Source organism: Euleptes europaea, chromosome 7 (assembly GCF_029931775.1).
Source record: "Euleptes europaea isolate rEulEur1 chromosome 7, rEulEur1.hap1, whole genome shotgun sequence".
Classification (NCBI taxonomy): Eukaryota; Metazoa; Chordata; class Lepidosauria; order Squamata; family Sphaerodactylidae; genus Euleptes; species Euleptes europaea.
In genome coordinates this window covers 98303516-98316514 of record NC_079318.1, presented here as the reverse complement: position 1 = coordinate 98316514, position 12999 = coordinate 98303516, and positions in this window count along the sequence as shown.

Below are 12999 nucleotides of genomic sequence, written 5' to 3'. Positions count from 1 at the left end.
GCACGGAGGACCGGAGTTCCCGGGGTTGGGTTCGAGGACGACCCAGCCCGAAAGGAAGCCCTCCTGCTGCATCAGATGGAAGAGGAACGCCAACAAAGGCAAGGGGAACGGCAGGAGATGCTGGAACGAATGGAGGCCATGAATGCGGTGATTCTCGACATGGCCCAAGCTATGGACGAACTGAAGATCCCGACGCCACCCGTGGCTCCGGCGGATAGAGGACAGCAACCAGGTCCACCTGTGGTTCCCGCGCCTCCCATCCGCCCCGCTCCACCGGTCCGCCGAGACTTGAAAATTACGTATGATGGGTCGAGTGACCAACTAACGTTTTTTATGGTTCAAGTGGACATTTTTATGCGGGAGCAGGCCAGGACTTTTACCTCGGAGGAGTCTCGAGTCCAGTATGTGGCCTCTCTGCTACAGGGTGAAGCGGCCTCCTGGATGGTCCTGCAGTATGAGCTCCGCTCCCCTGTCTTGCGAAGTCTCGATGACTTCATGATTGCCCTTCGGCATCGGTTCGAGGACCCCCACCTGGGTGAGAGAGCTAAGACAGCCTTGCTCCAACTGCGCCAAGGGACTAAGTCGGTGACGCAGTATGCAAGTGAGTTTCAGTCGCTCTCGAGTAAAATTTTGGACTGGAGCGAAGCCACCAGAGTGCAATATTTCCGTGAGGGTCTGAACCCGGAATTGCAACACTGGGCTTTTATGCAAGGCAACCCTCCCGATGTTGAGGGGTGGGTTAGACATGCCGCCGACATTGAGAACCGGAAGCAGCTGCTACTCCTGTCCAGGCAACATACCGGCCGAGAGACCAAGGTCCGTGGAGACAGACCTGGCGACCCGAAGGACTCTCGTTTCCCCCCAGGGGGAGGGCCGTCGGTGGTTGAGCGCCGCAAACGCTTTGAAAGCGGTGCCTGTCTCGTTTGCAGAGGTAAGGGACACTTTGCGGCTCAGTGCCCTTCCCGGACTGGACGCCCGGGACCACCTCGGCCGGCAGCGACCGGACCCGAAAAGATTCCCCCTGAGGGACAACCGCGCCGCGGGAGTGGTGCACCCGGCCGACGGAGTGCGCCTTCGGCCCTGCAAGCGCGAACCGAACCCGGAGCTTCGAAAGCTACTGATCCATCGGGGTCTTGGATTACAAATGAAACCTTTGACTCACCTGAGTCACGGATTACAAATGCTGAGTTTGCCTCTTCCAGCGAGGAAGAGGAATGGGACGCGCCGGCAAAAAACGCCGTCGGTCTGCTGTAAAGGGAGCTCCTCAGCAGACCGCTCCGAAAGTCGTGCAGGGAGCTCCTCTGAGGGTAAGCGATCAGGAGGACAATGTATACGTGAGAGTTATTCTCACTTTGCCAAAAGGGGGACCGTTGCTTGAACTCACAGCCCTGGTAGACTCGGGCTGCGCTCGTACCCTTATAAGTGAGAAAGTGGCCCGACAGCTGCGGGTTAAGCGAAAGCGGTTGCCAGAACCCATCCGCTTTTCCCAAATGGATGGTAGTGACTTTAAAGGGGGCCCAGTTACCCACCGCACGACAGAGGTAGTGATGGGTGTGGGTGAACATTGGGAACGGCTCTATTTCACCATCGCCCCCATTGAGGCCGCCATTGTTTTGGGGATGAACTGGTTGCTAGGACACAACCCCTCCATAGACTGGGTTGAACGAACTCTTTTCCCCACGCCCTGTGTGAGCATCATGATAAAAACCGTATGCTTAAGATCCCAGCGGCCGCCCTGGTGGGTGCCCCTCATAGCGGGGCCCCGCGACCCCACCTCCCTAGCGAGTATTCACAGTTTGCTGACGTGTTTGATGTACGGGAATGCGATGAATTGCCCCCCCACTGGGAAACCGACTGCGCCATTGAAGTGGTTGGGGACGGAAAGTTGTCCAAAGGGAAAATCTATCCCATGAGTCCCAACGAAAAAGCCGTGTTACGAGACTACTTGGATACCAATTTAGCGCGAGGATTTATTCGCCCCTCTAAGGCACCGTACTCGGCTCCTGCCTTCTTTGTCAAGAAAAAGACGGGTGATTTAAGGTTGTGTATTGACTTCCGTAGACTGAATGCAGTCACCCAGTCTAACGCTTACCCCCTCCCTCTCATTCCAGACCTGCTCGCACAATTGAAGGAGGGCCGGATTTTCACTAAACTGGATTTAGTTGAAGCTTACCACCGCATTCGTATTAGAGAAGGAGATGAACCGAAAACTGCCTTCTCTAGTTGTTTTGGGATGTTTGAATATTTGGTGATGTCATTCGGACTTTCTGGGGCTCCGAGTGTATTCATGCAACTGATTAATGAAGCGCTACATGATTTGTTATTCCACGGAGTGGTGGTTTACTTAGATGATATCCTCATTTATTCAAAAACTAAGGAGGAGCACGTACAATTAGTCCGAGAGGTGTTGCAGCGGTTGCTCGACCACAAACTGTTTGCCAAAATTTCCCAGTGTGAATTTCATCAACCCTCCATTACCTTCCTGGGGTACGTGATTTCCCACCAGGGTTTGGAGATGGATCCTGACAAGGTTCGGGCAGTAGTTGAATGGGAATCCCCCACCACGCGTAGACACTTACAACAATTTTTGGGCTTTGCAAATTTCTACCGGAACTTTATCCCAAACTTTGCTCAGGTAGCGCTCCCTCTCACTTCGCTCTTGCGCACGAAGGGGAAAGGGGCGGCTGCCACATTGCCTTCTGCCAAACTGCAGTGGACTGCAGACTGCCAACAAGCGTTTGAGATCCTCAAGCGGCTGTTCACGTCCGAACCCGTTCTCGCCCATCCGGACTGTGACAAACCTTTCATAGTCCAAGTGGATGCTTCCGATGTCGCCATGGGGGGGGGCCTTTTGCAGCGGGACGAGAACGGTCAGTTATAACTGTGTGCCTATTTTTCCAAAAAATTCTCCCAGTCGGAGATTAATTGGGCCATTTGGGAGAAGGAGGCAGCAGCAGTAAAACATGCCCTCACCATTTGGAGACATTTTTTGGAAGGAGCAGAAGTTCCTTTTGAGGTCTGGAGCGATCACAAGAACCTGGAGGCCTTGAAGGGGACTAGAAAACTCACCTCGAAACAGGTTCGGTGGGCACAGTTTTTCGCTAAGTTCCGGTTTGTACTTAAACACGTCACGGGAAAGGACAATTCATTAGCAGATGCTCTGTCTCGGCTGCCCCAATACCGGAATGACTTTGACCGGCCAATTGTTCACTCCCGAGCAGAGGGGAGAGGTATCGGGATTGTCAGTAACCACCCGCTCCCGGACCCAGACTCCGCAATTGCCGCCTCTGAAAGGAGTGCCGGAGGCGTTCCAACAACGGCTTAAGGAAGCCTCCCAAACGGAGGAGGAACAGCAGAGCCTCCCCGCGAACCTTACCCGGCGGGGACCCTTATGGTTCCAGGGAGGCAGACTTTATGTTCCAGAAATGCTCAGAAAGGAGGTGTTGGAGATGGTTCACGGAGCCAAATTAGCAGGACATTTTGGGTTTGTGAAATCTTTGCATTTGTTGAGACAACAGTTTTGGTGGCCAGGCATGAGAGCGGATGTGGAGCTGTTTGTGCGCAGTTGTCCCATCTGCGCCACTGCCAAGAAACGGATGGGAAAGCCCCCTGGTCTTCTGAAACCTTTAGAAACCCCGACCATGCCTTGGGAAGTAATTGCCATGGATTTCATTACCGATCTTCCCCCTAGCAGGGGTAAAACTGTTCTGTGGGTGATAACAGATTTATTTTCAAAGCAGGTTCACTTCGTACCCTGTGCGGGGTTGCCGTCGGCTCAGAAACTGGCGCAACTGTTTGTAAATCATGTGGTAAAACATCACTCGGTCCCGAGGAAGGTCCTCTCCGACAGGGCCCCCCAATTTGTGGCTAAGTTCTGGAAAGCTTTTCTCAAAGTGATGGGGGTGGAAGAACAGGGACTATCTTCAGCCTACCACCCCCAAACGGATGGCCAAACCGAACGTGTGAACGCCGTAGTGGAGTGTTATTTAAGGTGTTATGTAAATTACCACCAGGACAATTGGGTAGACCTGTTACCTTTTGCAGAATATGCCTATAATAACGCCCCCCATTCCTCCACAGGTTTCAGTCCGTTTCACGTCGTGTATGGAAGAGAGTTTGGCCCTTTTGGCTCCCCCGCCATCACCCCTGAACTGGAGGAAATTCAGGGAGTCCAGGATTGGGCTCAAGTGGTACAGACAACATGGCCTTGGCTGCAAAAAAACCTGGAAAGGGCTAAACGCAAATACAAGGCCCAAGCCGATAAACATCGGTTCCCGGGGTGGGAACTCAAGGTGGGGGGTCAGGTTTATCTCTCCACCAAAAACCTACGGTCACTTTGCCCCTGTAAAAAGCTCAGTGACAAGTATGTAGGTCCTTTCCCCATCACCCGGGTCATCAATGACATCACCGTGGAGCTAGCTCTTCCCAAATCGCTTCGAGGGGTACACCCGGTGTTTCTTATCAGTCTCCTCAAGCCCTTTGTTGCGGCCCCCCAGTTCCACCCTCAACCGAAGCCTGAGGTCCCTACAGTCATTGGGGGGGAGACACATCTGGAGGTTTCCAAGGTGTTGGATTCCAAACTGAAAAAAGGAAAATTGTTTTACTTAATTCGCTGGAAACATCTGAGCCCTGCCCAAGATGAATGGGTAGCAGCCCCTCATGTCGCCGCGCCCCGGTTGGTGCAGGGCTTTCACTCGGCTTATCCTGACAAGCCTCGTCCAGCGGAATTCCGGGAAGGGGGGCCTTAAGGGGGGCAGAATGTGAGGAACTGTACTGCTCTTTTGCTGTGTGTGTCTGGTTTGCCCGTACAAGCGGCAAGGCAGGACTTTGGTTCAGGTTGCTGTGTTGTAAATTTCCAGTGGGCCTCAAACTGGAATGTTGTGCTGACTCCCATACCCTCCTGTCTCCCAGTCCCTTCTCCCTCCTTCCTGCTTTCCGTGGCCTTGGCTGTGTAGATTGCATTAACGAGCTTCCCGAGACCTTTGATGTTACTGTGCAAGGCTTGGCCTGTCACGGTTATCTATCTGTAGTTCTCAAAACATGTAACTGACATCTGCAGTAGAGAAATGCTTATAGTCTAGCTTTTGTGAATGTACTGGCACTTGCAACTTTGGTCTTGTAAGAGATCCTATCTGTCTGAAGCCTTCCAATAAACTTACCTGCTTCTGAGTTGACCGTCTGAGCAAGTGATTTTGTGGAAGTGGCACAGGGAGGTGGGAAACCCTCACACTTAGCTGGAGCTCTTCGGGTGCGTCCTGCGGCGCGCCTCCTGCCTGCGGCACTGCAAGCATGGCCTGCCCGTCTACCAGCTCCGCTACCCGCAAGCCAAGACCCTGCGCAACTTCCAGCTACGCACCCCTTACCTGTACCTGCACTATGCGCTCTATAAGATGAGGGGCGCTTCTGGAGACCGTCCGGCCGCGTGATCCTGTGCAGAGCGACTCCGCTAGCATGGGATGAAGTGGGGATGTTAATGTATGAGTTGTTTTTTTTCTAAACTAAAACCTCAGTATTCAGGTTAAATTGCTGTGTTAGCACTTTGCAATAAATAAGTGGGTTTTGGGTTGCAGTTTGGGCACTCGGTCTCTAAAAGGTTCGCCATCACTCCCCTAGGGTGTAGCTGAACGCTTCTCCTCTTCCTAAACCAAAGGCCAACCCTTGGACTTGATGAAAAAAGGACCCTGGAGAGTGACACACCCCCCCACAAGGTTGCTGGGTCCCTGTTTGCCACCGGCAGGAGGTTTTTGGGGCGGACCCTGAGGTGGGTGGGGTTTGCGGAGGAGAGGGACTTCAATGTCACAGAGCCCAATGGCCAAAGTGGCCATTTTCTCCAGGGGAACTGATCTCTATTGCCTGGGGATCAGTTGTAATAGCGGGAGATCTCCAGATGGTACCTGGAGGCGGGCCACCCTAGGGACAAGTCATGCCAAGCAGGGGCTCTACCACCGAGCCACAGCCCCTCATCAAGCACAAAGCTGCCACATGCTAAAGCAAAGTCTTGGTCCATCGAGGTCAATATTGTCTACTTAGACTGGTAGCCGCTCTCTGTAGGATCTCAGGCAGAGGTCTGTCACATCACTTACTCTCTGATTGTTTTAACTGGAGAAGGCGGGGATTGAACCGAGGACTTTCTGCAAGCCAAGCGGAGGCTTATCCATTGAGCCAGCGTGGTGTAGTGCTTACGAGCGGTGGTTTGGAGCAGTGGAGTCTGATCTGGAGAACCGGATTTGATTCCCCACTCCGCCATATGAGCTTCGGGGACTAATCTGGTGAACCGGGTTGGTTTCCCCACTCCTCCACACGAAGCCAGCTGGGGGAACTTGGGCTAGTTGCAGCTCTCTCAGCTCCACCTACCTCACAGGGTGTCTGTTGTGGGGAGGGGAAGGGAAGGAGAATGTAAGCCGGTTTGATTCTTCCTGAAGTGGTGGAGAAAGGCAGCATATAGAAACCAACTCTTCTTCTTCTGGTCAGGAATGCTCTATTCTGATCCTGCATTGAGCAGGGGGTTGGACTAGAATGGCCTGTATGGCTCCTTCCAACTCTGTGATTCTATGACTTCCTCAGTAGACTTCCATCCAAGTACTAACCAGGGCAAACGGCCTGCACCTGGATTGGTCCTGCCTGGGCCATCCAGGTGAAGGCAAAATCCAAACTGGCTAATAGAATGCAAACTTTTTAGCATGGTGTAGTGGTTAAGAGCGGTGGTTTGGAGTGGTGGACTCTGATCTGGAGAACTGGGTTTGATTCCCCACTCCTCCACATGAGCAGTAGAGGCTAATCTGGTGAACTGGATTTGTGTCCCTGCTCCTGGACATGACGCCTGCTGGGTGACCTTGGGCTAGTCACAGCTCTCTCAGGCCCACCTACCTCACAGGGTGTCTGTTGTGGGAAAGGGAAGGTCATTGTAGGCCGGTTTGATTCTTCCTTAAGTGGTAGAGAAAGTTGGCATATAAAAACCAACTCTTCCTCTTCTTCTGAGCCACGGCTCCTACTTGTAATCTGTCATGAGTCCCACTTAAAAGGCAATCTATAAATGATAATAAAATTTTAAAAGAAATGCAAGGAAAAAAAAGACAGAAACCAAAACAGTCAACGTAGGCAAAGAACTGTCCAAGGGAACAAAACAGTCTAAAATTAGATAAAGGTGGCTGGTCGGTATTTCATAGTCATCATTCCAATAGCCAACAGAATTGTTGAGGAGTTGCAAGTTCATTTAGATGGGGGGGCCTCAAAATCCTGCCTTCACCCATCAAAATTCTTCAAGAGCATTTTTACCATTTCAAACTTTTCATTTTTTTCTTATTAAATGTCACTATACCACAAGGGAGACTGCAGCCAAGAAATCAGAAGGAGATTGAGACTGGGAAGGGCAGCCATGAAAGAGCTAGAAAAGATTCTTGAGTGTCAGGATGTGTCACTGGCCACCAAGATCAAGTTAATTCACACCCTATTACTATGTATGGGTGTGAAAGCTGGACATTGAAGAAAGCCGATAGGAAGAAAGTAGATTCTTTTGAAATGTGGTGTTGGAGGAGAGGGTTACAGATACTGTGGACTGCCAAAAAAACCCAAATCAGTGGGTTATAGATCAAATCAAGCCTGAACTGACCCTAGAAGCTGAAATGACTAAACTGAGGCTATCGTATTTTGGTCACATTATGAGAAGACCGGAGTCACTGGGAAAGACAATCATGCTAGGAAAAGTTGAGGGCAGCAGGAAAAGAGGAAGACCCAACAAGAGATGGATGGACTCAATAAAGGAAGCCACGGCCCTCAATTTGCAAGACATGAGCAAGGCTGTCAAAGATCGGACATTTTGGAGGACTTTCATTCATAGGGTCGCTGTGAGTCGGAAGCGACTTGACGGCACTTAACACACACATACCAAAAAAAGCTCTCTCCTTGCAGAGAAATCGGCCTTCTCCGCTGCCCCGGCGCCCCGAAAGGTCACCCCACCCCTCAGAGAAGCAGGGCGCATGAAAGCATGTGTGTTTCTGATTCCCTGCCCCCACCCCTTGGGGTGGTCTCTTCCTCCACTCCCTCCGCATCCAATTACGGCGCTGGCCCGGGGCCACCCGTAATAAGAGGGCCGGGTGTGCCAGAGAGATATCCTCCCCCCACCCCAAGCGCACTGCCTGTATTGTGCAGGTCCACCCCCCCTGCAGAGGCACAAAAAGAAAGTGACAGTGGGCTGACATGATTAGGGTTAACGAGCCCCAGATTACCCAGCAGAGAACATCATTTCACGAGAGGTGTGCCGCTGCGCATGCCTGGGTGTGTGTGTGTGTGTGTGTGTGGACAGAGGAAACGGATGCTTCCTGGTCAGCGTCCGCCCTCTGCAAGGGTGGCGTTCCAAATTGGTGTGGGTTGCAAAGGGATTCTCACAAAGGTGGGGGGCGGAGATTGGCTGCCATCTGCTTGGCATGGATGTGTCTTTGCGGTTGACCCTGAAAAACTCTTGTGGCAAGGCAGTGCCATGCAGTGGGTAGAGTGGTATGTCTCTAGCAGTGGTTCCCAAACTTTTCGGGCCACCGCCCCCTTGGTCCCACCAACTCAACCCCAGCGTCCCCCTACCCTATCCTATAAAAAGCTGGGCTTGATGGGCCTTGGTCTGATCCAGCAGGGCGTTTCTTATGTTCTAACTTCCCAACCCAGAGTTGGGAACCCTTAGGCGAATTAATCTGGCCCTTCCTGCAAGACTGATTGCATATTTATCACAGATATGGAGAGACAGCTCGGTGTAGCGGTTAAAGTGTCAGACTAGGATCTGGGAGATCCAGGTTCGAATCCCCACTCTGCCATAGAAGCTTGCCATATGACATTGGGCCAGTCACATACTCTCAGCCTAACCTACCTCACAGGGTTACTGCGAGGATAAAACGGAGGAGGGGAGAACTACTTAAGCCGCTTTGGGGACCCATTAGGAGTAAGGGGAGGGGCTGTGGCTCAGGGGTAGAGCATCCGCTTGGCATGCAGAAAGTCCCAGGTTCAATCCCCAGCATCTCCAGTTGAAGGGACTAGGCAGGTAGGTGATGTGAAAGACCCCTGCCTGAGACCCTGGAGAGCTGCTGCCATTCTGAGTAGACAATACTGACTTTGATGGACCCACGGTCTGATTCAGTACAAGGCAGCTTCATGCGTTCAAGGCAGGATATAAATAAATAATATGTTTTAAAACCCTCCATTTTGAGCCTTAACTTTCCTTTTGAATGTGTATTGTGTGTGGTCTGCTACCATTAGAGGACTCTGGGACTTCAGCCCGAGGCTTCATCATGGATGGACGGCCAGTGAGAATGAGGATGGTATTCCCCTTCGCTGCGCTCCATTTCTCAAAGCTCTTGAAACAACCGATTAGGAAAAAAACGTCTCTAGTTGGCTTTGGATCCTGGAACAGGGTTGCAAACCTCCAGGTGGGACCGGGGCATCTCCCAGAATTAAATCCTCCAGGTGGAGCCAGAACTCCTTTGATTACAGTTGATCTCCAGAGCACATAAATCAGTTCCCCTTGCGAAAATGGATGGTTTGGAAGGTGGACTCTACGGCACTGCTGAGATCCCTCTCTAAAACCTTCTTTCCTGAGAGCCAGCTTGGTGTAGTGGTTAAGAACGGTGATTTGGAGCGGTGGACTCAAATTTGGAGAGCCGGGTTTGATTCCCCACTCCTCCACATGAGCGGTGGAGGCTAATCTGATGAACTGGATTTGTTATCCTACTCCTACACACAAAGCCAGCTGGGTGACCTTGGGCTAGTCACAGCTCTCTCAGCCCCAACTACCTCACAGGGTGTCTGTTGTGGGGAGGGGAAGGGAAGGTACTTGTAAGCCAATTTGATTCTCCCTTAAGTGGCAAAGAAAGTCAGCGTATAAAAACAAACTCTTCTTCTTCCCCAGTCCATGACTCAAAAACGTTGGGAAACTCCGGTCTAATGGATTTTTGTACTGTTTGTATTCTGGTGAAGTTTGAGTTTGCAATATGGTCTTTCCATGTTGTTTTCTAATACTGGAATCCACTTTAAGTCTCTATGAGAAGGAAGGAAGGAAGGAAGGAAGGAAGGAAGGAAGGAAGGAAGGAAGGAAGGAAGGAAGGAAGGAAGGAAGGAAGGAAGGAAGGAAGGCTGTCCAGGTGGCTAATTTTATTTTATTTGCATAAACAATATCCATATTGCCTGAGTTTAATGTTGAAGTAAGTAGTTCTATCTGGGAAGATATGTTCTCTAGTTGGTGGGCTGGAAACTTCATCGTTTCGCCCACCAGCACAGCAAAGTTAGCAACTAATGTCCATGGGTTCTGCGAGTTTTCTTATAGACAGGCGGCTATTGCAAACTAGAGAGCTTCCATTCTTTTATTTCCTAGCGGACATTTGAAGGCAGCAGGAGATGAGGAAGACCTAGCAGGAGATGGATTGACTCCATAAAGGAAGCCACGAGGCTGTCAGTCATAAGACATTTTGGAGGCCATTCATTCATAGGGCCGCCTTAAGTTGGAAGCGGCTCGGTGACCCGTAACGCACACAATGGGGCTCTTGTGCTCGCACAGCAGGTGAAGCTTCCCGTTCCCCATTCCGCCAGCCCTGTTGTCGTTCCGAAGCGCGGGATCTCTGCCAGGAAAAACAAGGTGGTGCCGGCTAGCTCAAGATGGAGCGAAACGCAGAACCAGACGAGAGAGGCCGGTTTTGCTCGACTGAGTCCAGGGTTCTCTGTTGTCAACAGCAAATGTGGCAGCTCGGTCACGTCAGGGGGTGTTGCAACAGCGCGGAAGAGATCCCTGAATGGGAGCAGCTGCCCGAGGTGTGGCCAAGTGAAAGCGTTTTTGGAGAGCGGGCACATGCCCTCGAAATGTTATTTACTAACTCTGTATGTCATCCTTCTTCCAAAGTGTCCAACCGTTGCTCATCTCTGATGGGGGAAGCAGAAAAAAAAGGCGCGCAGTTCCAGAGGTTGCAAGATGATTATACAACAAATTGTAGCTACTACAAGAACATTACAAAATAGTTGTAACAACAGTTCAAAGAAATTGTGAGACATGTATTGCAGTACACATATAATGAGCAAGAACAGAAGCGCTGGTAATATTACACAAAACCATAACCATGGCAGTATGCCGACTAATATCCCGTTTCGATATCTCTTCTTCAGACTGTAACCTTGGGATTTGTACGCTATTATCCAAACTGAAGAAAGTATCCTTTGTAACATACAAGTAGTGTAGAACAGGGGTCCTCAAACTTTTTAAACAGGCGGCCAGTTCACTGTCCCTCAAACACTGTTGGGGGCTGGACTGTAGTTTGAAAAAAATATGAACAAATTCCCCATGTGTGTGGGGGAGGAGGCGGCGGCGCCAGGGGGCTCTCCTGAGAAGCATCCTCCTCCTGAGCCCGGACCTTCCCCCTTCGCTCTGCGGCTGGGGCTCAGCCTTCCCTCGGCAGACGCGGCCTCGCCCCTGCCCTGTCCTCCCTTGCTCTCTCCGCACGCACACACGCACAGAGGCGAGTTAATGGGGAATAAAGAGGCTGGAGTCTGCGGCAAGTGCCTGCGCCTTACAAATGTAGTGGTTAAGAGTGGCGGTTTGGAGCGGGGGCTCTGATCTAGAGAGCCGGGTTCGATTCCCCACTCCTCCACGTGAGAAGCGGAGGTTAATCTGGTGAACCTGGTTGGTTTCCCCACCCCTACACACGAAGCCAGCTGGCTGACCTTGGGCAAGTTACAGCTCTGTTAGAGCTCTCTCAGCCCCACCTGCCTCACAGGGCATCTGTTGTGGGAGGGTATGGGAAGGGGATTGTAAGGCAATTTGATTCTCCCTTTAGTGGTAGAGAAAGTCGGCATGCAAAAACCAAGGCCATTTATTCATGGAAGGGTTTGCCTTGGATTTGCCGCTCTCCAGGTGCACATTTCCCCCATCCGAATTCTCCAAACTCTGCCCGGGGGTGGGGGGAGCTTACTTTTGAGTTCTGAGAATTCGGATGGGGGAAATGTGCACCTGGAGAGCAGCAAATCCAAGGCAAAACCTCCCGTGCATAAATGGCCACAAGTCTTTTTCTTCTTCTCCCTGGAGATATGCCCAGCCCCCCCCCAAGGGGCCCCTACAATTAACCTCCAGGCCACAAGGATACCCCCGGGAGGAGAGAGAGACCCGAGCCGTGAGAATGCTGCCCGACTGCGGCCAAAACAGGAACGCCAGGGTCACGTTGGGCTGCATCGTGGAGGGCCCGAAGGACCAGGCGCAGCTGCATGGAGCTCAAGGAGGCCAGGGCACAAAGCTAGGCAATGGGAGAAGTCTCCTGGTGGGGCGTGCTGCAGAAGAGAAGGGGGCGACCAGGCCCAGGAAAGGGGTTTTTGGGCCTGGGAGGGAGAGGGCGAAGGGGGCGACCGGGCGGCGCGCAAGGCAGCAAGACGCCTTGTGCGCCCAGGAAAGGATGTTTGGGGCTGGAGAGGGAGCAGGGAAGGGGGCGACTGGGGCGGGAGGGAGGCTTCCGGCTGGGCGCACGCGGCCAGGAAGCCCAGAAAAGCTCTGGGGAGGGGGGCAGGGAGGGGACTGGCTTTCTCGGTCCCCGGGCCGGACAAAAGCCCTCCGGGGGCCGGATCCGACCCGCGGGCCGTAGTTTGAAGACCCCTGGTGTAGAACAATGAAGCCCTAAATTCAAATCATAGAATCATAGAGTTGGAAGGGGCCACCAGGGTCATCTAGTCCAACCCTCCGCACAATGCAGGAAATTCACCATTACCTCCCCCACCACACCCCCAGTGACCCCTGCTCCACACCCAGAAGATGGCCAAGATGCCCTCCCACTCATGAATTGCCTAAGTTCACAGAATCAGCATTGCTGACAGATGGCCATCTAGCCTCATCTTAAAAACCTCCAGGGAAGGAGAGCCCACCACCTCCCGAGGAATCCTGTTCCACTGAGGAACCGCTCTAACTGTTAATATCCTCCCAGCAAAGGAGTAAGATTGAGCAGGGGCATAGACTTTCCAATTTCCCAGCGAGGGGGTGGGTGGGGGGGC